General features: G+C 37.0%; 1 protein-coding gene across 7 annotated transcripts in view; it reads right to left on the bottom strand.

Moving 5' to 3' along the window:
- The window catches only part of ZZZ3 (zinc finger ZZ-type containing 3), a 110808-nt gene that overhangs the window by 85883 nt on the left and 486 nt on the right, over positions 1–24439 (bottom strand). The window contains exon 1 of one of the 7 annotated variants that reach the window (XM_078072879.1): positions 24125–24394. The exons of the other annotated variants lie outside the window; for them this stretch is intronic. The gene's annotated coding sequence lies outside the window, so the exon portion shown is untranslated. Of the gene's footprint in view, positions 1–24124; positions 24395–24439 lie in introns of those variants that run through there. 7 annotated transcript variants of the gene reach the window in all.

Here is a 24439-nt window from a genome sequence, read left to right as displayed (position 1 = left end):
TAGGGCATAATCAATAGATGCATATAATTATGGCTGTTAACATTATGTCCACTTTGCCAGGCACTACACTTTATTTGCATTATCTCATTTAAAACTCTCAAAATCCTGGGGTGCCGGGGTGGCTCAGTCGGTTAAGTGCCAGACTCTTGGTTTCGGCTCAGGTCATGATCTCAGGGTCCTGGGATCGGGCCTGCATTGAGCCCCACGTCAGGCTCCGCACTCAGCGGGGAATCTGCTTCAGAGGTTCTCCCTCCCTCTCCCTCCATACCCCCTGAAAATAAATAAATAAATCCTTAAAACTCCCAAAATCCTATGGAGGTAGGTACCATTATTATTCCCATTTTACAGACAAGAAAACTGAGGCTTAAAAAAGTTAAATACTTTACCCAACATTACACAGCTAATTAAGTGGTAGAACATAGAGTCTTAACCACTCTACTGATAATGTGTTTTACGGTAACAAAAGAACTTTCTCATTATACCTCCACAATAACCTCAAAAGTAGACAGGCAGGCATCATCCTCATTTCCTATATATGGCAACAAACTCAAGGAATACCTATATCACACAATTAATGGAGTCAGAACTTGAACCAAGGTTTTACTGCCTAAACCAGGGTTCAATCCATGAGACTCTGTAGCTCTCTGCATTATGATAATAATTCTATAAAACTGTGAATGAAGAACTTTTTCCAGGAGAAAATAAGATAGGTTATGTCTGAAAAACAGATGATACATGATCTTAAGCTAATACTTCCTCCAAATGGCAGTCAACATTCATGGTTTCCAGAAGTTAAGATAAAGATTTACATGAGAATATCCATAACAACTTTATAATACTTAAACAAAATCTGTGAGAATAGCCCAGTGCTGATCAAAAACAGAAGATATTTTGACAGGTCTATTATTGTTTTCTTTCTTTTTTTTTTTTAAGATTTTATTTATTTATTTGACAGAGAGAGACACAGCGAGAGAGGGAACACAAGCAGGGGGAGTGGGAGAGGGAGAAGCAGGCCTCTGGCCAAGCAGGGAGCCCAACGCGGGGCTCGGTCCCAGGACCCCGGGATCATGACCCGAGCCAAAGGCAGACACCCAACGACTGAGCCACCCAGGCACCCCAGGTCTGTTATTGTTTTCTGTAGTAGGTTTCTTGTTTAACAAATGATATCATTTAACACAGAACTACAGAAGAGAGTTTAATACTTCTTTGCAAATCAATCTCCTACAAAGTCATTCCCTCTCTGTGTTCATAAAGAGGGAAAGGATATCCACCTATGGAGAGGTGTGAGGCCTAAACCCAACGCAGTGCATGAAGTTTGATACTGAAAGTACCCATCATTGTACTTATTTCTTATCTCCTAGAAAACGTAAGCAAGCCAATTAAATAGTTTTTATTAAATAAATAATACTGATACATTAGCAAAGGATTTTTAAGGTCAAAATTAAAATCTAGAATTACGTTTGAGTTTTAGTCATCACAGTATTTTTAAATGTTTAAAAGGACAAGTCCATTTCTTTCTTTAATAATTAGAAGTCTGAGCAAATATGGTCATCTGATTTATGACAAAGGTGAAATATAATACAGTGAGGAAAGAAAGGTTTTTTTCAATAGATTATACTGGGTCAACTGGATATCCATATGGAATAGTATGTTTTGACTACTACCTCATGCCACACATAAAAATCAATTCACATAGGCAAAGGATCTAAATGTGAAGTGCAAAGAATTTTACTTTTTAGAAAAAAATAAGAGAACATCTTCATGATCTTGGAATAGGCAAAGATTTTCTTAAACCATTCACAAATAGTATTTGAAAAAAACGGATCAATTGGATATTATAATTTAGAACCTCTGTTCTGCAAAAGACATCATTAAGAGAATGTGAAGGCAACCCCAGGGTGATAAAAAATATTTGCAATGAATATTTTGATCAAAGAAAGGACTCATGACCAAAATATATTCTAAAAATTCCTATATACCAGTAATGGAGCACCTGGCTCAGTCGGGTTAGCATCTGCCTTTGGCTCAGGTTGTGATCCTGGGGTCCTGGGATGGAGCCCCACATCCAGCTCCCTGCTCGGCAGGGAGCCTGCTTCTCCCTCCCCCTCTTCTCCCTCCACACATGCTCTCGTTCACTCTGCTGTCTTTAAATAAATAAATCTTTACAAAATAAATAAATAAAATAAAAATTCCTATACACCAGTAAGAACTAGACAACCTAATATTTTTTAAATGGGTAATGACTCGACCAGACATTTCACACACAAAAAAGAGATTAAATTAGCCAATCAACATGAAATGATGCTCTACTTTATTAGTCATCAAGGAAACAGAAATCAAAATCAAGATGACTAAGATTTTTAAAAAAGACAAAACCAAGTATTGACAAGAATGTGAAACAGTCAACTCTGATATGCTATTGGAAAACTGTTTGGCAATATCAATTTAATAAAAACACACTGTCTGACCCACTCATTTCAATCCTAAGTATATACCCAATAGAAATACATACATATGGAAAAAAAAATGCATGCATAGGTATACGTAAAGACATGTACAAGGATGTTCATAGTAGCACTATTTGTGACTACCCAAATGCTCGACAATAAATAATTTGTATTACACAGCAATGAAACAAGCTAAAAGTACATATAGCAGTATAAAGCTTACAAGCATACTGTTTTCCCAGAGACACAAATGCATACCATATGTTTACCTTTGAGAATGATGAAATAAATATGTGATGACGCAGTTAATTTAAGCATGACTGAGCTCACCTACATGTACACGAGTGCATACACGCATACACACACACACACAGTATATATGACATAAGCAGCACCAATATTAGTTCCTCCATGAGATCTGGTCTATGGCTAATAAGCAGACAGCCAAACAGACAAGACTCTCTCAAGGTTAGCAAAAATTAAGGTTGAAACTCTCAGTGGCCAAGCAACAGAAGGTAACAGCGCCCTAAAAGGACATCGCTCAACTACTCTGATTTAGTTCTGCCTGAAGCCAGATAACCACCTGAACTTTTTAATTTCATGAGATAAAAAAAATTCCCTTAGTTGACTGATGATGTAGAAGAAATGAGACGAGAAAGTATCTATATATCAATCTGAGGTCCCAAGTGGCCTGGTTATTCTTAGAACAGAAGAGCTTGGAAATGATTCTTAGACCAGAAAGACTGATTCATTCCAAGATGCATTAATTGAGCACATGTTATGTACTATGCACTTACCATGATTAAGACACGATCTCAGCTCTGCACAACCATTCATCTTTAATGGACATTTGCAATCTAAGTATATATTAATAATTCAGCCAAGCCTATGTGAAATGTCTGATGTAAAGATCCCTCTATTATCTTCAAAGATTTTATTTGAGACAGAGAGAGAGAGGGAGAGAGAGAGGGAAAAAGAGAGAGGAGATTCCCCACTGGGCAGGGAGTTCAATGCAGGGCTCAGTCCCAGGACCCTGGGATCATGACCCAAGCCAAAGGCAGACACTTAACCAACTGAGCCACCCAGCTGCCACTATTATCTTCAACTTTTATAAATGTTTCCTTTTATCAACTTTCAGTTTTCCTCACTAAAGATACCTTTCATAGCTAATTAACTATGTACATTTTGAAAATGCTTATAAATAATTATGATTCTTAAGTGCTTGCTTTAAAATATTAAAGACAAGTCTCACATTTATAATAATTTTAAATTCAAATTCTACAATGCTGTATTTAAAATGGTTATAAATTTGTCAATTAGTTAAATTTAGGAAAAAAACTAAATTCCCATTCATTTTATTCAGTGATTTTTATCTTTAAGGATGTTTAATTTAATGTTAGTTAAATTTAATGTCAGTTTCTTTAAAACCCAGTCACAGGTAATAAATGATTACATAACCCTTTCTAAAAGCCATGCTCCATCTGTCCTAAGAATTCTCAATGGTCTTGGTCAACAAAACAATCAAGAAAGACTAGACTAGGGAAAGTGTCAAGAAAAAATAAAATAATTAAGATGAGACAAGCCAAGGTGAAGATTAATAATGAGTTAGAACATTTTACCATTCCTCTATCAGGACTGAGTCCTTCTAGAAATACCTTTTGGTATCAATGTTAAAGACTGAATATCAAAATGCAAATAACTTGCAACTTAGATCTATAGCAATTCTTCCAAGTTCTTGCATTTTTATTGTCATTCTCTCTCAGAGAGGACAAAAAATTTTCATCAGCATATTTATCCACCTCTAAGTGGATGTTCCACCACCTTTAAGAATCTATAGAGAATGAGGTGCCTGGGTGGCTCAGTCGGTTAAGCATCCAACTCTTGATTTCTGCTCAGGTCATAATCTCAGGCTCCTAAGATCTAGCCGCCTCCACTCAGTGGGGAGTCAACTTGCGATTCTCGCTCTCCCTCTGCCCCCCTCCATTCATGCACACGCACTCTGAGTAAATCTTTAAAACGCATGATATTGCAAAACATATTAATGCATTCTCACAAGCATACAACACAATTTACTGTTCCATCTGTGTAGGATACCTTTCTGTTTTTTAAAGTTTTATTTATTTAAATGATCTCTACACCCAGGGTTGAATCCATGACCCAGAGATGAAGAGTTGGATGCTCTACTGACTGGCTGCACCCCTAGAATACTTTTCTGGCAAGTTCCCTCACTTCTTTCAGTTTTCTCTCAAATATCACCAAATCGGGGGCTTCCCTAACTACCTATATATGATAATCCCTGCCTCCACACAACCACATCTCTATCCCTGTTACTCTACTTTCAGCTTTTTCCACAGCACTTATCACCAACTGACGTATATATTAAGTTGAACCTTAAGAAAGTGCCAATCTTCCAAATCAAAAATGGCCAAATAATAGCAATTTAATAAGGTTCAACCAAATATTTGGTTGTGCTGTCTCCCACAACTTGAATATAAGTTCTACTAGAAGGACTTATCTATTTTATTCACTTTTATAATCCAGAGCCTACTCTCATACTTGATGCCCAACACATATTTATGGAATAATTATTATACAATCATTAGAAACAGCCTTAATATAAAGTACAAATACAGCTTACACATTCCACTTCACATTCTGGTGCATTCCCTTCCATTCTTATTTACATGTGGATTTTTAAATCAAAATTCACAAACACATATCTACTTTTTATATCCTGCTTCCCTGCCCCTCCCCATTCCACTTAACATGCCACATGATTAAAGTCTTAAAACTGTTAATAGCTACACAGCTATAAGTAGTCCCTAATTTAACTATATCCAGTCTCTTAGGACACTTAGGCTGCTTCTGATACTGTACTATTTATTATAAATAAACCTCTGATGAATGTCCTTGTACATTGTATGTCTGTAGCTCTAATTACTTCTTCAAGACAGACTTACTGGGTCACAGGATACGAATTTTTTTAGGCCCCTATGGGAGACCATCAGGTTGCTTTTAAGATAAAGCTGTATTTAAGGCACCTGGATGGCTCAGTCCATTAAGCATCCGACTCTTGATTTCAACTCAGGTCATGATCTCAGGGTTGTGAGATCAAACCTTGCAGTCATATTCCATACGGGGTGTGGAGCCTGCTTAAGATTCGCTCTCTCCCTCTTCCTTTGCCCCTCCCTCTCTCTATCTAGCAATTATTTTTAAAAACCTTTCATTATATTTTTAAAAAGCTATATTTAACAAAACTTCTAAATTTATTTTAAAGTGACTTTGCAAAAAAATACATTAAAATATGCTTAGGGGGACGCCTGGGTGGCTCATCCGGTTAAGCATCTGCCTTCGGCTCAGGTCATGATCCCAGGGTCCTGGGATTGAGTCCCACACCGAGCTCCTTGCTCAGTAGGGAGCCTGCTTCTCCCTCTGCCTGCTGCTTCCCCGGCTATGCTTTCTCTTTCTCTCTCTCTGACAAATAAATAAATTAAAAAAAAATAAAAATAAATAAAATATGCTTAGGAAGCATACTTTACATAAAAAAGGCTTATAATGCTTTACTAATTTGCTATCACTCAATGTGGCTTTAAATGTTTTAATGTTACTAATGAAAAAGAATTTTAGATTTAGGCTAACTAATGTATTATTTCATTTCATTTTATCTAACAAACTTAATGAACTGTTTAATATTTTTTAAGTCTAGTCTGTATTTCTATTTTAAAAAAGAAAAAACTTCTTTCCAAAAAAGTATGACTGGAGGTGTGGGGATGGGGAGGGGTCTCAGATTTCTTTTTAAATTTCTGTGCATCTTTAAAAAGAAAAAAGGGGGGGTTCAGTCGATTAAGCATCTGACTCTTGTTTTCGGCTCAGGTCATGATCTCAGGGTTGTGAGATCAAGCCCCATGTGGGGTTCTGTGCTCAGCAAGGACCCTACTTGTCCCTCTCCCTCTGCTTTCTCCCTTTCCCTCTCTCTACAATCAATCAATAAAATCTTTAAAAATAACCTAGACCTTTATGGGGGCGCCTGGGTGGCTCAGTCGGTTAAGCGACTGCCTTCAGCTCAGGTCATGATCCCAGGGTCCTGGGATCGAGTCCCACATCAGGCTCCTTGCTCCGCGGGGAGCCTGCTTCTCCCTCTCCCACTCCCCCTGCTTGTGTTCCCTCTCTCTCTCGCTGTGTCTCTCTCTGTCAAATAAATAAATAAAATCTTAAAAAATAAAATAAAAATAAAATAAAAAAATAAAAATAAAAATAACCTAGACCTTTAAAAAAAAATCAAACCTGAAGATGGCATGTCATAAATCATAATATAGCTGAAATCAATAAAGGTCAAAAGGGACATTTTCTAGAAACTCTAACAAGGCTATAGAAGGGTTATAAATGCTGATTCTGAGATATTTCAATTTACCTAAGGAAAAAAAATTTTCCCCCTAAGGAAAATTTTTGTATTTGAATTTGACATTTGAGGTAGCAACATTTATCAGAGAAACACACAGATGCCAAAAACCTGATTATCAGAACTTCAGATTAAACATATCCCTCAGGAACCACTGCCAAAAATGCAACTTCATTCCACTGTTTTAAGTGCAAGGCCCAACCTCCCACAGTAAGAAAACTCACAGTGTAAAACATTATTTACCAAGGAACACAGGACATAAAAAGATGCCAAGTGTCATCAAGCTTCCCTACTATAAGAGTTCTATGTTCTCCTGCCTTTCAAGAGCTATTTTCTGGTTTTAATATCAAACACCACTGAAGTCCTGTATCTTCCCACAAGACCCCTTTTCCCAATCAGTATGTTCATCAAAAGATAAAAGCATCAAAATCTTATAGAAGATACCTAAGTTGGATATTGCAAATCCTGCTTTCTATCTAAGCCACTTGATGATTTTTTAATTTTTCACTAAAATGTTTTATCCTTATCCAGAATAAATTAATGTAATTTCATTCAATTTTTTTAAGTATATGTGCTACCAAAGCAAGCACTAAATTAATGTAATTCAAGCATCAATTTCTTCTTACAGAGCTATGGTAATTTCTACAAATTGATGAAAAAGTCAGTACAGTCTCACATATTAAACTAACCACACAAGATGATCTAAATTTTATGATAAAAATTTCATGGTTCTGTATTTCATAACAAAAGTAGTAAAAATATTTAGGTTTAAAATCTCTCAAAAATTAATAATACATGATGTCATTTACATAAAGTTTGAAATCAAAGAAAACTATGCTGTCAAAAGTCAGGATAGAGCGCCTGGGTGGCTCAGTTGTTAAGCGTCTGCTTTCGGCTCAGGTCATGATCCCAGGGTCGGGACCCACATCGGGGTCCCTGCTCAGCGGGAAGCCTGTTTCTCCCTCTCCCACTCCCCCTGCTTGTGTTCCCTCTCTTGCTGTCTCTCTGTCAAATAAATAAATAAAATCTTAAAAAAAAAAAAGTCAGGATAAAGGTTACCCTTGGGATGGGAAAGTAGAAAGTAACTGGAAGAAGGTACTGCTAATATGCTCTTTCTTGCTCTAGTTGCTGGTTACTTGGGGAGTGTTCAGTTTCTCAAAATTCACTGGGCTATACACTTAATATTGATAATGTTTTATATATGTACATATGCATGTGCTATACTTCAATAAAAAAGTTTTTAAAAGTTAATTACCAACAAAATAAGCAAGAAGCCAGAAAACTAAATTTATAGCAGAGATATACCAATAGAGACCAATGCAGCCTGGTACTTTTATTTTTTTCTTTTCTAAGCAACAAACTATTAGATCCTGAGATTTTACAAAATCAAACTCCTCTAAAAGTCCCTATCAAGGGGCACCTGGGTTGCTCAGTCGGTTAAGCGTCTGCCTTCAGATCAGGTCATGATCCCAGGGTCCTGGGATCGAGCCCCGCATCGGGCTCCCTGCTCAGCAGGAAGCCTGCTTCTCCCTCTCCCACTCCCTCTGCTTGTGTTTCCTCTCTCAATGTCTCCCTCTCTGTTGAATAAATAAAATCTTTAAAAAAAAAAAAAGTCCCTATCAAATCTAGCTGGTTCTTCCCCCAAATGCAAAGGTTTCTCTTCTTAGTCACTACACCATTAAAATCCCTTGGAAGCTCTTAACCAAGTCATCACTTCCTCCTTACTTTGAAACTTCCATCTCTGACCTTCATTTCCTTCTAGTTTTCCTACCTCTGAGATAAATTCCAAGTCTCCTCCCCTCCATTTTCTCAGGCATTGTGACTCCTCTCTGCACCCCCCAAAATGTACATGTTCATTTCTTATCCTCTCTCCACAGGTAAAATCATTGTAACTCAGATTATTTTAACCTATAAAGTTTTATATCTGTAGCCCCAACCTCCATCCCAAACTTCAATCTACCATATTCTGTGCTCTCAATCTAGAGGTTCCAAAAGTATCTTTTATTCAACAAGTACAAATCTCCAGTCATTTTCTTCCTACCCCAAAAATATTATCTTCTTCCTATTTCAACAATCTCAGTGAAAAATATCTAACAATCCAAGCTAAAAAGCTTTCAGGGTGCCTGGGTGGCTCAGCTGATTTAGTGTCTGCCTTCAACTCAGATCATGATCCCGGGGTCCTGGGATTGAGCCCCACACTGGCTCCCTGCTTAGAGGGGTGCCTGCTTCTCCCTCTCCCTCTGTCCCTCTCCCCACTCATTCTTTCTCTCAATAAATAAACTCTTTCAAAAAAAAAAAAAAAATTTCACACAGCTTAACTCCTTTTCCCACCAATATACAAACTATTATTTTTTAAAGATTTTATTTACTTATTTGTCAGAGAGAGAGAGCCCACAAACAGGGGAGCGGCAGGCAGAGGGACAAGCAGGCTCCCTGCTGAGCAAGGAGCCCAACGTGGGACTCGATCCCAGGACCCTGGCATCATGACCTGGGCTGAAGGCAGACGCCCAACCAACTGAGACACCCAGGCGTCCCCAAACTCATTATTCTTCTACAGTGTCTTGAAAAGAACTGTCTACGTCTCTTTCTGCCCTATTGTTATTGCTCCAGTTGAGGCCATCATCACCCTATTTGAACAACTATAATAGTCTAATTAGTCTGCAATTACAATCTATTCTTTACCTGCTCACAAAATATGTTACAATAAATCCAGCCCTGATTCTGATTTTTTCAGTCCAATTAAAAAAAAAAAAATGATTTTCCCCCATCTTCAATGGAAAACTGTTCTTCCTTAAAGCCCAATTCGATGATTCATCAGAATTAACTGCCTTCTCTTTTGCTCCCACAAGGCTTAATTCTTCTAGTACAGAATTTAAAATGTGTTATTTGGCATGTCTATATTCCCTATTTGATTATAGGCTCCTTAAAGGAGCAGTGCAATTCATTTTTTATTCTCTTAGTACAATGCCTTAAAGTTGGTGAATTTAACAGAGAATTCTGCTTATACAACTTTTTTATCTGAATTCCATACTTTTTTTTTTTTTAATTCTTTACTTTTAAGCAACTCACACTATAAGTTCCTGCCTGTGGTTTCAAGCAAAATTTTCAAAGCTGCTTTAGTTATACCTATCCTTGCCAATGAGTTGTTCTGAAATCTTATAAACACAAATATTTATCCAAAGCATAAAAATATCAAAAATAAGAACAAAAAGTCTTTTTAGATATATCTCTAAGTTTAACACAGATCCCCTTTTAACACTTTTTTAAAGGTTTGGGGGTTTTCAGTTTTTTTTAAGTAATCTCCACACCCAACATGGGGCTTGAATTTACAACCCCAAGATCACAGAGCCAGCCAGGCACTCCGCTTTTCAACACTTTTTGAGAAGGCTATTTTATACCTCTTAATGTAATGTTCTTAATGCTGATAAGCTAGTCTTTATCTTTCTACCTCACCTTCAAGGATGGAAAGTGATTTCCAAAACTACTGTTTTCTTTTTCAAGATTTATTTATTTATTTTGAGAGACAGAGAGTGAGCACACGTGCATAGCGGGGTGGGGTAGAGGAAGAGACTCTCAAGGAGACTCTGCTGAGCTGAGAGCCCAGCTAAGCACAGAGCCCAACTCAGGGCTCCATCTCACCTCCCTGAGATCAGGGCCTGAGCCAAAATCAGGAGTTGGACGTTCAACGGACTGTGCCACCCAGGCATTCCACTACTAATTTTCTTTTTTAAAAATAAGATTTTATGTCAGTTTCTAGTCTTGTGGCATAGAGTCACCACAAATTAACAAAAGCTATCAACACTTCTCAGTTCTTTGTGTCACTTAAATGATCTAAAATCTATGCAGCATTAGCCAGATAGGTAGAAAAGGTTCTTGGAATCTAATCAAGTGCTGAGGCAACTTGGGTGGGGTTTACAGAACTTGTTCAAGCAATGGAGTTAAAAAGCAGTCACAAAAAATTTACAAAAGGGGGCATCTGGGTGGCTCAGTCATTAAGCGTCTGCCTTCAGCTCAGGGTCCTGGGATCGAGTCCCGCATCGGGCTCCCTACTCCACTGGAAGCCTGCTTCTCCCTCTCCCACTCCCCCTGCTTGTGTTCCTGCTCTCGCTCTCTCTCTCTGTCAAATAAAGTCTTTAAAAAAAAAAAAATTTACAAAAGGGCACTGTCTTGAAGTTCCATTGTTATCACAGGGACAAGTGTTAAAGGTTCAATGTGCCCCTCTGTGGCTTAAGAAAAAACACCTGGACAAAGGCAGCTCCATAGGCCAATGCAGGGCTGATAATCAGCCTGTCAAGAAATCGTAACTAGGGGAGCCTGGGTGGCCCAGTTGGTTAAACCACTGCCTTCGGCTCAGGTCATGATCCTGGACTCCCCGAATCGAGTCCCGCATCGGGCTCCCTGCTCAGCGGGGAACCTGCTTCTCCCTCTCACCCTCCCCCCTCTCATGCTCTCTCTCTCTATCTCATTCTCTCTCTCAAATAAAATAAATAAAATCTTAAAAAAAAAAATGGTAACTGATCTGTAGTCATAAACTGTGTCACAGTAATTTCAACTTACTCAAGGGAACAGAACTGTTTCCTTAAGTGACTATCGAACCTCCAAAATGAACTAGAACTAAATACTGAAATTAAGTATGTTAAACCCATGATATTAATACGTCTATGTTAGGTTTAAAAGCTATCCTATGTATATTTTTTTTTACATTCTTATAATGTTTAAGAGAATTTTAACCCTATAGACTCTGACAGCCTTATGATTCTAAATTTGAAATACTGACTGACTAGGGCGCCTGGGTGACTCAGTCAATTAAGCCTCTGACTTGATTTTTGGCTCAGGTCATGATCTCGGCGTGGTGAGACTGAGCCCCGCCATCAGGCTCACACTCAACGTGGGGTTGGCTTGAGATTCTCTCTCCCTCTTCCTCTGCCCCTCCCCCAACTCGCACACTCTCGTGCTCCCTCTCTCTAAAATAAATAAATCTTTAAAAATTTACATAAATAAAATTTAAAGGTGTGAGTGTATTTGATTTGGTTAATAAGCAATACTTCAAATTTAAAGGTGTATTTGGTTTGGTTAATAAGCAATACTGGAGGGGCGCCTGGGTGGCTCAGTCGTTAAGCGTCTGCCTTCGGCTCAGGTCATGATCCCCGGGTCCTGGGATCGAGGCCCGCATCGGGCTCCCTGCTCGGCGGGAAGCCTGCTTCTCCCTCTCCTACTCCCCCGGCTTGTGTTCCCTCTCTCGCTCTCTCTCTCTGTCAAATAAATAAATTAAAAAAAAAATATATATATATATATATATATATTTAAAAAAAAAAAGCAATACTGGAATGTTTAAAGAGAACTTGTGACTCACTATATTTACAAGTTTCATTTATTAACTTTAAAAAGAGTTTTAAGTATTTGAGAAAGTCCTGCTTGTTGAAATTTTATATTACTCCATAAGGCATATGAAGTGCTAAAACATAAAATCAAGTAAATTAAATGTGTAAATATAATTAAGCAGTAGTATTAACAGATAAAATTCAAAGAGCATTTTTTTCAAAAGAGCATTTCCCTAGTGCCCAACATTGTTCCAAGTATTTTATACTATAAATTCATTCATTCAACAGTCACTGAATATCCACCATGAACAAGGCATAATTCCAGACTCAGACATGAACAAGACATCATTCCAGCCTCTGAGAACTAAATCAGTGAAAATAATTTCAATCTTCATGGATCTTATATTTTAATGAGACAGTATCAGTTATGATAATTACTATGAAGAAAAATAAAACCAGGGTAAGTGTAGGAAGGCGGTGCTATTGTAGATGACATAATAAAGGTACATCAGTGAGCACCATCCACACAAGTCTATGTAAATGATACCTCTTGGAAACTCCCTCTTTAGAAAAAAAGCTCTCTACACAAGGTGACATTTGAATCTGAGAAGAGAGCAAGCCATGCAAATATATGAGAAAAGTATTACAGGAAAAGAAAACAAGTACACAAGCCATTTTATCTGGGAAAGGTATCTTAAGGGAGAGTTAATCTATTCAGTTAGAATTACTGACTTAAGGGGCACCTGGGTGGCTCAGTCGTTAAGCATCTGCCTTCGGCTCAGGTCATGATCCCAGGGTCCTGGGATCAAGCCCCGCATTGGGCTCCCTGCTCCGCAGGAAGCTTGCTTCTCCCTCTCCCTCTCCCCGTTTGTATTCCCTCTCTCGCTGTCTCTCTCTCTGTCAAATAAATAAAAATTAAAAAAAAAAAAATTACTGACTTAATACAGTATTTTTGGGGGGGTTCTTAAAACTAAGTAAAAAAAGGTTTATGCATTAAGGTTTATAAGTAGGTTTTTACTACTATGCTGTAGTTTGGTACTATAATGAAGGGCTGCTACAATATACCAGCTGATTTTTTTTTTTTAATCTATAACAGCCTGAAGGTGAGAATGACTTAAAATAGGCAAAAGAGATCTTTTGGACTAATAAAAATGTTCTAAAACTGGACTACAGAGTTCACTGCAAACCACTGTAAATTTACTAAAAATCACTGAATTATACACTTAAAAGAATATGACTCAGAAATTCTCCCTCCAAAAAAACCCTGTAATTGATAAAGTGACCAGAATGTTCCATTCTTATACTACCTTGAAATTAACACCAGCATTTAGATCTATTCTGCAAATCTTGATGTCTTACTTGAAACTGAACCCAAAAGTTTAATTTTAACACAATAGGGCCTGTAGATACTGAACTACATTGTGGTTTGCTTTAATAAATACAGTCCTTGCAGGACACTTATCACTGTGCAATTTCATCTGAAACACTAACCAGTAAGAGCTGCCTTATTGAAATTACATGTAAGAACAAAACATATAACATTTGGATAAATACCCCATTGATGAATAAACTTATGAGATTTGTATTTTAGAGTATTCAAATCACATCTACTTCCAGTTGTTTTTGTGTCTAAAACACAATATTTTAGCAAAAACAGTCCCTGAATACAAAACCTAGAAGAAAATTCAAATATCTATATCACTGTAAAATGTGATACAAAAAATTCATTAGAACACAACATATACTGTGGTGCTGGAACAAGGAAGGAAAATACAAATCTACATAAATGGTCCTGTAAACCTCACTCCAAAAGCAGAATTTGAATCCTTAGGTTCATATCCCTGCATTCAGCCCCCTCTGACAATAAGATATATAACCTCTTTGCTTCAAACTGCTCACTGTGGATTACAGGTAACAGTAACCATCCTTACCAGGTTGTTGAGAAGACTAAATAATAGTGAATACAGTATTTACATGTATCTAGCACACAGAAAATGTTCAGTAACTCTTAACTTAATATTACTTTTTTTTTAAGTAAGCCCTATGCCCAAAGTGCGCCTTTAACTCATGACCCTGAGATACACAACTGAGCCAGCCAGGTGCCCCCAATATGTATTTTTTTTTAAGTGGGCTCCACGTAGAGCCCAACATGGGGCTTGAATTCACAACCCAGGACCCTGAGATCAAGACCTGAGCTGAGATCAAGAGTCGGACACTAAAGCAACTGAGCCACCCAAGCACCCCTATGTATTTTTTATAACATTTTTTTTTTAAGCTTAAGTAAACTCTAACCCAACGTGGGGCTCGAACCCATGACCCCAAGATCAAGAGTCTCATGCTCCACCAACCAAGCCAGCCAGACACCCTTACTTTTATAGTAATCATCTAGGGCAACCCTACACAATCTTCAACATACCTTGTAAATGCCTGGGAATCTCATTAAAACGAGGCTCTGTTATTTGGAATATCTGGGTGGGGCCTGAAATTTGCATTTCTAACAAGTTCAAGTGCCCAGGAAGGACACAAGAAAGGTTCCTAAAACTTAACACATCAGAATCACCAAAAGGGCTAGTTTAAAACAGATTTCTGGGTTCTACCCCAGAGTTTGGGAGAAAATGCATTTGTAACAAGTTCCCAAGTGATACTATCCTGCTATTCCCATTTTGAGAACTACTGCTCAAAGGTTCTCAGCTAGGATGTACATTAGAAACACTTGTGGGGTGCGTGTGTGTTGCTTAGAGGTAGGTGTCCTGATATAACATAGTACTGATTCTTTTTTTTTTTTAGTATTTTATTTATTTGACACAGAGAGAGAGCGAGAGACGGAACACAAGCAGGGGAAGTGGGAGAGGGAGAAGCAGGCTTCCTACCGAGCAGGGAGCCCGATGCAGGGCTCCATCCCAGGCCCTGGGATCATGACCTGAGCCAAAGGCAGACACTTAATGACTGAGCCACCCAGGTGCCCCCATAGTACTGATTCCTAAAGTGTGGTCTCCTAACCTGCTAAATCGGAAACTCTAGGGGTAGGGCCCAGCCATCCATTATTTAAAAAAAACAACCAACCAACCTCACAGGTTTGCTTGCTGAAGTCTCAGAACCACTAAGAACCACTGTGTTATAGTTACAAACAAATCAGAATTCCTTGGTGACATTTTGCTAACTACCGAAAGAAAAGTATCTACCTATATAGGTGGCTTAGGTCAACTGGAAAATGTCCTGACTCATTCCCCAAGACAGCATTTATTCAAATTTAGTGGTAACTCTGTAACAGTTACAAAAGTCAGTTACTCTCTCCTTCATTCTTCGTGAGATAATGTTCTCCTGTATCATGATGTTGCCCTGAAGTCGGACATTTAAAATCTCAGAGCAAAAAGAAAACTTTAGAAATTAGGCAAAAACTTTGTGTAACATTTAATTTCTACAAAAGTTCAACAAACAGGGCGCCTGGATGGCTCAGTCGGTTAAGCATATGCCTTCAGCTCAAGTCATTATCCCAGGGTCCTGGGATGAAGCCCTCCATACGGCTCCCTGCTCAGCAGGGAGTCAGCCTCTTCCCCCTGCCGCCCCCGCCCCCCCCCCCGCTTGTGTTCTCTCTATCAAATAAATAAATAAAATCTTTGGGGGAAAAAATGCCCAGCAAATAAAAGATCACTCCAAAATGGAGGTGCATGTTATTCTTAAATTATTCTTGAACAAAATACCTAATTTCAACAGTCACAGGCCATTTGTAATATTCCAGCCCTAGCTATTACTGACTGATGGTAAACAAAGTTAGTTTATAAAGAAAATTACGTGTATCTTCCAGGCTAACCATGGGACTTATGTGAAAGAAAAATTATGTGAAGGAACACAGTAATCTTTCATTATGCCTTTCTTTAAAAAAGTGAGGGGCGCCTGGGTGGTTCAGTCGGTTAAGTGTCTGCCTTCGGCTCAGGTCATGATCCCAGGGGCCTGGAATCAAGCCCCACATCGGGCTCCCTGCTCAGCAGGGAGCCTGCTTCTCCCTCCCCCCCTGTCTGCTACTCCCCCTGCTTGTGCACACGGGCTCTGTCAAATAAATAAAATCTTTTAAAAAAAAATTTTAAGTGAAATGGGAGGGGTAGAAAAGAAAATAGGGAGAATTTCTGTGAGAAAGTTGCACTTATATTTGAAGCCAGCCTGAAAGGGGATATAAACTAGGTAAAGCTTTTAGCTGATTCTCAAATTTTCATAGCCTATAACTTGATTTTATAATGTGTACACCACAATGTTACACTGTTCATAAATATAAAATAAATACCTTAAAAGTAAAATGGCTTAAACAAACGGCGACTTTTTTCTTGGGGGGATGGACACTCACCATATTCTTTAAAATAACAGAGAATACCACAGGGTGTCTGTCATAAAAATTAGAATAGGAATCACTGCTTGAAAGGAATTCAAAGAATGAAAAGAAAGCTGCCAAGTCATAGGATAAAAGTCCAAAAAGCCATTAGCTGGTCAGGAATGCTGTACCAAAGTGTACAAAACAAAATTATTAAGTGGGGGGGGGGGGGGGAAGGCTGAAGTACTGTTGTAGGCCAATCAATGACAGAAATTAAAAGAATCCTGTTTGCCCAAAGAACACTAAAACACAGAAAGGGTCTATCACACAATCTGAAAGTAAGGCTTTTCTTTGATGTCCCCTTCTAAGAGTTCTTGAAATCATGAATGCAACGGGAAAAATGTCTAAGTCAAAGTGTTGAGATCTCCAGGTATAAACTACATTGAGTTCTAGGACTTCTAAAGCAGGATAAAAATGCAATAATGTTGATAAACAAAATTCAAGTTCAAAAACAGACAAAATTATTCTATGGTACTAGACATTAAAATAGTGGTCTCCCATGGGATAGGGGGTAGTGTTAATGACCACAATAGGACACAGACAGTTTGAGATTTTGATAATGTTCTGCTTCTTAGTAGTGATTACACAGGTATGTTTACATTGTGAAAATTCACTGAACTGTAAACTTATGAGAACTTTCTGTATTACACTGTAATCATATTTACATTTTCTTTAAAGCAGGAAGCAAATAAAGGACATTTCTCCCTCAGAAAATGAAACGTTACTGCAAAAACAAACATTAAAAATTTCTATTTAGTGGAGACAGTTCAGATTAAGAATTACAGGTTTGGTGTGAGTAAAGATACAAAAGTATTATAAAGTTCCTCAAGCGCTAACAGTAGATAAATCTCACAAACACACACACCTTTCTCATGAGAAAAAATTCTTGGCACCTCCCTCTATAATACTGTCAAGCTAAATAAAGTATTATTTCACCTTATTTATGAAACACAACAAACCTGCTTTCTAATGGGGAAGTGTATAAGAACTACAGGATGTATTCCTTAAGCTTCTGACCAATTTTTAAAAAAAGAAAAATATCTAGTAAGAAAGGCATAAGTAACTGCCAGAATACAACTAGCGATTGTTATTTCCTGGACCACTTCAGTGCCATTTTGCAAAATCAACTTATCCCTTACAAAGTAAGCAGAATTCCGGCAGTAATAAAAGGTGTAAATTATGTTCCAATCCCTTTAAATCTCATCCCAATCCAAGGAAGAAAGAAATTCCACCCCATCAAGTTCTTCACCTGCAATGCTCTTTATGTGATCCCCAAGCACAGGACACACATTTTTTCAAATATTTATTTTCAAATATTTATTATGATTTCACAGTCACAAAGTTAATCTCGTTTTTCTTCCTAGCATTAATGTAATCGTAATGATCTGTAAACAACACAAAATGTTAGTCATTATTTAATAAAGTAATAGCTTTGGAGACTTCACAGCTTTAAAATGTAAGTAAGTAAAAATAGCTCCCTTTTTTCAAAAATTATTTTAAGATCTTGAGTAATTATTTCATAAAGAAAAAAAAACCCTTCATAAGCAATAACTTTAGATATTGAAAATGCTCTCCTTGGCATGGATGGTCTCACTAATGCTCACCTGGAATTTCTTATTGATTATTAAATGTCAGTTTATGTGCCACACTGCTGTTCTTAACAGTTGAAGAAGAAAGGTATTGAGATTCTGTAACTAGAGTCCTAGAACTGCCAATTAGCACTTTTTCATTAAATAGAGGCATGTCAAACTACACATTACTATTTAATAAAGGACACCTTAATCACACATCCTAAACTGTTGATCTTAGCAGTTTATTTCTAATTCCACAAAAATCTACCAAAATCGTTTTTCTCTTTATAGCCTCTAATACTGTACTCTTAAGTAGTTTCATATTTCGTCCATTCAAGAAAGGAGAGGGGCACCTGGCTGGCTCAGTCTATAGAGCATGCGACTCTTGATTTCGGGGTTGTGAGTTCGAGCCCCACATTGGGTGTGGAGATTGCTTAAAAATAAAATCTTAAAAAAAAAAAAAAGAAAGGAGAAATTACTCCACTTAACCTTACTTAATTCTGTGGTATGGGAAAAGAACTTAGAATTTTGGCTGACAAGAAAAGGAATTATAAAACACTGTTTTGTACAGAATGAGCTTTATTATCCTCAATTTGTAAAGTGCTCTTAAAAATCAATATGAAAACAAATATCACAATAAAAAGATACCAGGTCAAAAGACAGTAGATGTGCCTTAAGAATCTTCTAAAAAACAGTACTAATATTTTTTAAAGTTTGGGATAAAAATAAAAAAGATTTAAAATGTAAAAATGAAACACAAAACAATGAGAAAATAAAGGATTATTTAACAGAGTTGAGACAATTACCAATTTGGAGGAAAACATTTATATTCTCACTTCACACCAATACCAGATGAGATAAACAGTTAAATTTATTTAAATCTAATTTATAAAAACTAAAAGAGACAGTATTAAATCAGTATTGTTTATTTATTACACTTCCAGAGGAGGAATTTCAGAAGTTCAAAAGTAGAACAAAATTAGGTCGAAAGATTTGATTAACATTAATTTCCAAATTCTGTTTATCTAAATTCACAAAAGAAATACATTAATAATGTTTCACCTCGGTAGTAAGCTAAGAAAAAAATGGTATGACTTACACCCCGTGAAGTTTTTATAAATAATACTTAATATAGAGATATAGAGCAATAGCCACTTCAACATGAATATAAATTGATCCTTTTGGTAAATAGTGTGACAGATATGCTTTAAAAGCCTTTAAAAATACACCTAAAAATCACTTCTGGTGTTGGCAATATACGAAAGATAATACTATATCACAGGAAATTATCTTATATATATATGTTCTTCACACTGTTATTTATATATGCAAAAAATTAGAATACGGCAATGTTACATCTACACATAGGACATCATACAACCACTTATAATTATGGTTATGAAGACTCATTGTGAGAATGGAAAAATGTTACCTAACATTAGATTAGAAAGCAGAACATGGTATTAAATGTTTTATTTGCAAGTATATAAAAGATGTATTTTTTAAATAATGTAAGAAGTATATCAAAATGTTAATATGGTTATATTAATTCCTCAGATTTAAAATTCCCAAGTCAGGCATTAAAGTCATTAAAACACACACACAACACAGTTTATACTTAAATACTATCTATCATTACTCTAACAATGAAGAGAGAAAAACAGTTTAAATTAACATATTAAAAGAGACTGAAAAGGCAAGCAAAGCAACAAAGAAAATCCACTACAAAATGAAACATTTCTCACCTCAGGACACTCACCAGTGCTAAGGATGGAGACTCAGTATCAGTGTTCAAAACTATAGAACTGAATTATATGAACGGGTCATTGACAAATTCTAATTATTTGCTTCAAAAATTCCTTTATTAATAAAGGTGCTAGTCTTTAGACAACTGTTTATCACTGATATCAAATATTAAATGTAACGGAGCCTTATCTGGGAGGTAATCCCTTGAAATAATAAATAAGGAAATTAAGAAATAGATAAAAGCAATAAAATAAAACAAAGGAAATGCCATACACAACAGCATCATTTTTATTTGGTATCATCAGATGAGTTCTGTAAGTCAATTTTCCAGAAAACTGAAAGCATTAATTAACAAAGCTTTGAAAACATTTACTCATAACAATCTTTTAAAAAGACACCAATTCCTTACTTCCTTAAACACAATACACAGAATAAAAGTTTATGATTAAGGTCATCGTGTGACACACCATGTACTACTACACTTCTCTGCAATATTGTGATTCCCTCAGAAGTTAATGGTAACAGGACTGTATGTCTCTATGCAATGGCCTTAAAACACTTCTTCTATAGTTCCATCTATTTTTTAATAGCTTTTCTTCCTTTTACCTTGAAATAAAATAACATTTCAGCTGTCAGTGTGCCTAACTCCAATGGCCAATCCTGTGGCTTATCATCTGCGGGCTATAAAATCAGATAACTAACCCTGTTGGTGCTGCAAAACTTCTTTACTCAACTTAGGAGTTTCTGAAGAAAGACCACAGGCTTTTGGTACTTGATTACAGTTATTCTGAAGGCTCCGGATTCCTGCTGTTTCAAATGGCTGAGATCACTAACACTCAAAAAATGTTGGTTGAATTACTGAATATAACTTACAATGGAGTTCCTAATAATAATAATAACTGAATAGTTTGATAGTCTCCTCAGGAAAAGTTACTGAACTCACTTGTCTCTGACAAGACAAAAATTACCTACCTAAATGAGAAAGAACAGCTGAAAAGAAAAAAAAAAAAGAGGTGAGAAGGACAAGTTCAAATAAAATAGCAAAGTCTACACTTCCATGGTGTTAGAAGTCAACACTTAAGACTTTGGGAAATATTCACTGATCAGTACTTTTAAAGTATAATTACAGTGGTTATCAGAGTATTTAACCACAGAAATTTGTACCACAATGTATATCACATCTATATTAAATACTACTTGAAAAATCAAAAAGTCTTCCAGCAAATATTCCTTGCAGTTAAATCCAGACTGAATTTTCATATGAAATTAGACAGGTTTTTTTAAAAAGCACCTGCAACATATTTTCACTGACATTTCTGGTCAAGTAATTTCCTATCGATCTCTTGGACACTGATTCAAGAGGTGAGAAATAAAATTTATATTCTTGATGTAACTAATATGTAACATAAGTATCAACACCATATAGTTTACAAAATTATAGGTCTATGTAAATTAGCATTGTTTCAAACCCCAAGAAAAAAATCTGTGAGGACAGATCAGTACTGTATTATCACTATTAATTTCCTCTGATCACTGAAGTTCATCAGCTCTCACAGATCACTTTTATGACAATTTGAGAAAAGGGAAAATAAATTTCTTGGTTATTTAAGTTTTACTCAAGCAAATTCAGATCATGTGAGATACAAGGCCTCTTCCTCCTTAGATTTTCTCAGTATATTTCTACCCAGTACCTCAGATAAGTACTAGTCTCTAAAAGACTGGTAACTCTCTCTTGGGCGCCTGGGTGGCTCAGGTGGTTAAGCATCTGCCTTCGGCTCAGGTCATGATCCCAGAGTCCTGCGATCGAGTCCCACATCGGGCTCTCTGCTCAGCAGGGAGTCTGCTTCTCCCTCTCACTCTCCCTCTCTCTCAAATAAATAAAATCTTTAAAAAAAAAAAGGACTGGTAACTCTCAAAATCCACTACCAAAAAGAGTTTATAAAGCAAAGTTGTAAGAAACATGTATTATCTCAAGAATGAGATACACACAGGAACTACCTACGGCCCAATTACCAAGCAAAACTTTGTAGATACCTTTGCAAAGGCCATTACAGAATTGTGACCTTAGAGTCCACTGTCATTTTCACAATTTTCTACTTCTAAAAATAAAATATACTCAGCAAATGTTACTTAACAAGAGCTTTACCTAACTAAAGAACTCACAAAATTTCAATTAAGTATCAAATTCAGTTGCTTTTTATGACAAGTGACATCAAGCAATATTTGAGGTAACTGAAAACCATTTAAAAAAAGTTTTAAGAGGAAAAAATTGCCTGGAATTACAGATTCCAAATTCTAGTCAACTCAAATTGCCCTCCAACCGTAATGAACCTGCTACCTCCTCTTAGATCATGGCTCTGTCAACCTTCTACCATCCTCTCCTTTCTGTGCAACTTCTTCAATTTCATCTCAGTATCCAACTACACAGTCCCGTCTCCTTTTCCTCTTTCCCACATCAAACCTCTCAACACTCTTTCATTCCCCAACGTTCCTACTTGAACTATTACAACAGAAAACCACACTGCCCAAGAAGAGTGAAGTCACTTTCATGTGACTGATAGTAATACTGCTAGTAGGTTTGGGGGGAAAATAAAAAAATAATAAAAAAAAAAAATCACAAAATGCTGCTTAGCAACTTCTGAGTTGTACATTTGTTTGTATTAACTAGTGATATACCTACCACTCTCCTGCTGAGCTCACTAAATTGCATAGTCAGAACTATTTAACTAAGCTGATAACTTTTAAAACTTCTGGAAAACTACCATACACATACTTGGGTTATAATTTAGAAAATATAAGTATCACAAAATATAAGCATGAATATAAGGATAAATATATAACACAAATACTAAACATAAAAATATAAAGCTCAACTCCTTATTTCTTTAAATCCTATTTTACATGGATTTTATTTTGGTGCAAAGCTAACTAGCATACTAAATCTCTAGGACAAAAATAATGCTACCCCTCAAGATACTTTCACAAAACCGTTATCACCAAAAAATCTGTACAAAGAATTTTCTTTTTAAAAAGCAAATATGCATATATCTGTCAAGACAATAGGCATATATAACTAAATAAAAATTTAGCTGAGTAGAAAAATTGTTACTGATTGCTAATGTTGTGATAGTGTATCTTAAAACACCACTCCACTTCCTCCTCTTCGTTAAAAAAAAAAATACATAGAATAGTACACAGCTACTGCTAAGAACGGTTACAGAGATTTAAGACTGAGTAAGGCAACTTGGCAGAGTGTAACAGGGAGCGTTTTACTCTATATACTTCTCTGTATTAAGTGTAAAGGCAAATAACACTTTCGTAGCTTAACAAAAAATTATGAGTGGATTACCTCGTTATCTGATTAGCTTTGTAATTAACTTCCCACTACGAATACTAAATAAATTCAAAGACTGTTCAAGAATATGAAAAAAAAATACTGTAAATTCATTTCTGGTAAGACATCGAAAGTTGGAGAAAAATTAATTTTGTCAAACTCATTTAAAGAAAAACGAAACCTTGATACCAAAGTTTATGAAGACGTTCGGTTTTAACTAAAATTTTGACTTAAAACATTCCACTATTACTTTAAACATGTGACCCAAAACCATCCTTGAACATCAAAGATGGCAACCTCATAATATAGTAATCAAAATCATATCGATAATTGAGTTAACAGGCACGCACAAAAAGATTAAAAACGATTTTATTCTGACATCAGGTATTGTCAGAGATATAAGCGCTCCTTCCAAATACTGCCAAAAATTACTGTAAATACAAAGTCAGTCAGAGTCATGTGGAAGTTATCAATGACCAAGTAAGTGGGAGTAAATGATGCCCAGAGGGAAAAAATAGAAGGCGCTTAGTTTTAAGCGTCTGAGAATGGCCAGAGGAGAAAGGTACTGCAGCAGAAACAAGCGATAGAATTGGTTAACAGGTCTGGAATTCTTTAGAAAATGGCAACACGGGGAAAAACTGACATGAACGTTTGAAAGAGCGAGCAACGGTATCCAATGGAATCGTCACGACTGCGCGAGAATGGCTCTGAACTTCCAAGGGAGTGGGACGGGGGTGGAACTATCACTGCGCGGGGGAAAAGGAGCCGGGGCTGAGGGGTGCAGACGCTTCTGCAGGTGGCGGAGCGCCCGCAGGGGGGTGGGGAGGAGGGCCGTGTCGCCTCAATGGGGTCAATGTAGTCCCTTCAGGACTAAACGAAGCTAACCTAGCACGTCTCCCGGCACCAAGAGGCACTCGCTCCCGGCCCCTCCCTAACAACTTGCCTTGTAGAAAGAGTTGCGGGTCCCAGGCCCCCGGAACCCAAGGCTTCGCCATCCAGGATAACTGCTCTGCCAACACGGTCCCGCGAGAATCGAGAGATCTCGCGATACAAACCCACTAGCATCTCGCGAGTTTCCTCTAGAACCAACATGGCGGTACAGGGAAATCGGCATTTCGGAACTTGGACAGTGCTTCATTAACGGACTGGAGAATGTGTAGAACAGGGAAATAGCAGAAAGTCTTTTCCGCCTTTTATTTCTCATCTATCCCCCCTAGTAGAGAAGAAAAGCGGTAGAAAACCCTAAAGCCTCCAATGA

This window comes from Halichoerus grypus, chromosome 5 (assembly GCF_964656455.1).
Source record: "Halichoerus grypus chromosome 5, mHalGry1.hap1.1, whole genome shotgun sequence".
NCBI classification, from domain to species: Eukaryota; Metazoa; Chordata; class Mammalia; order Carnivora; family Phocidae; genus Halichoerus; species Halichoerus grypus.
This window is presented reverse-complemented; position numbering and strand designations above follow the sequence as displayed.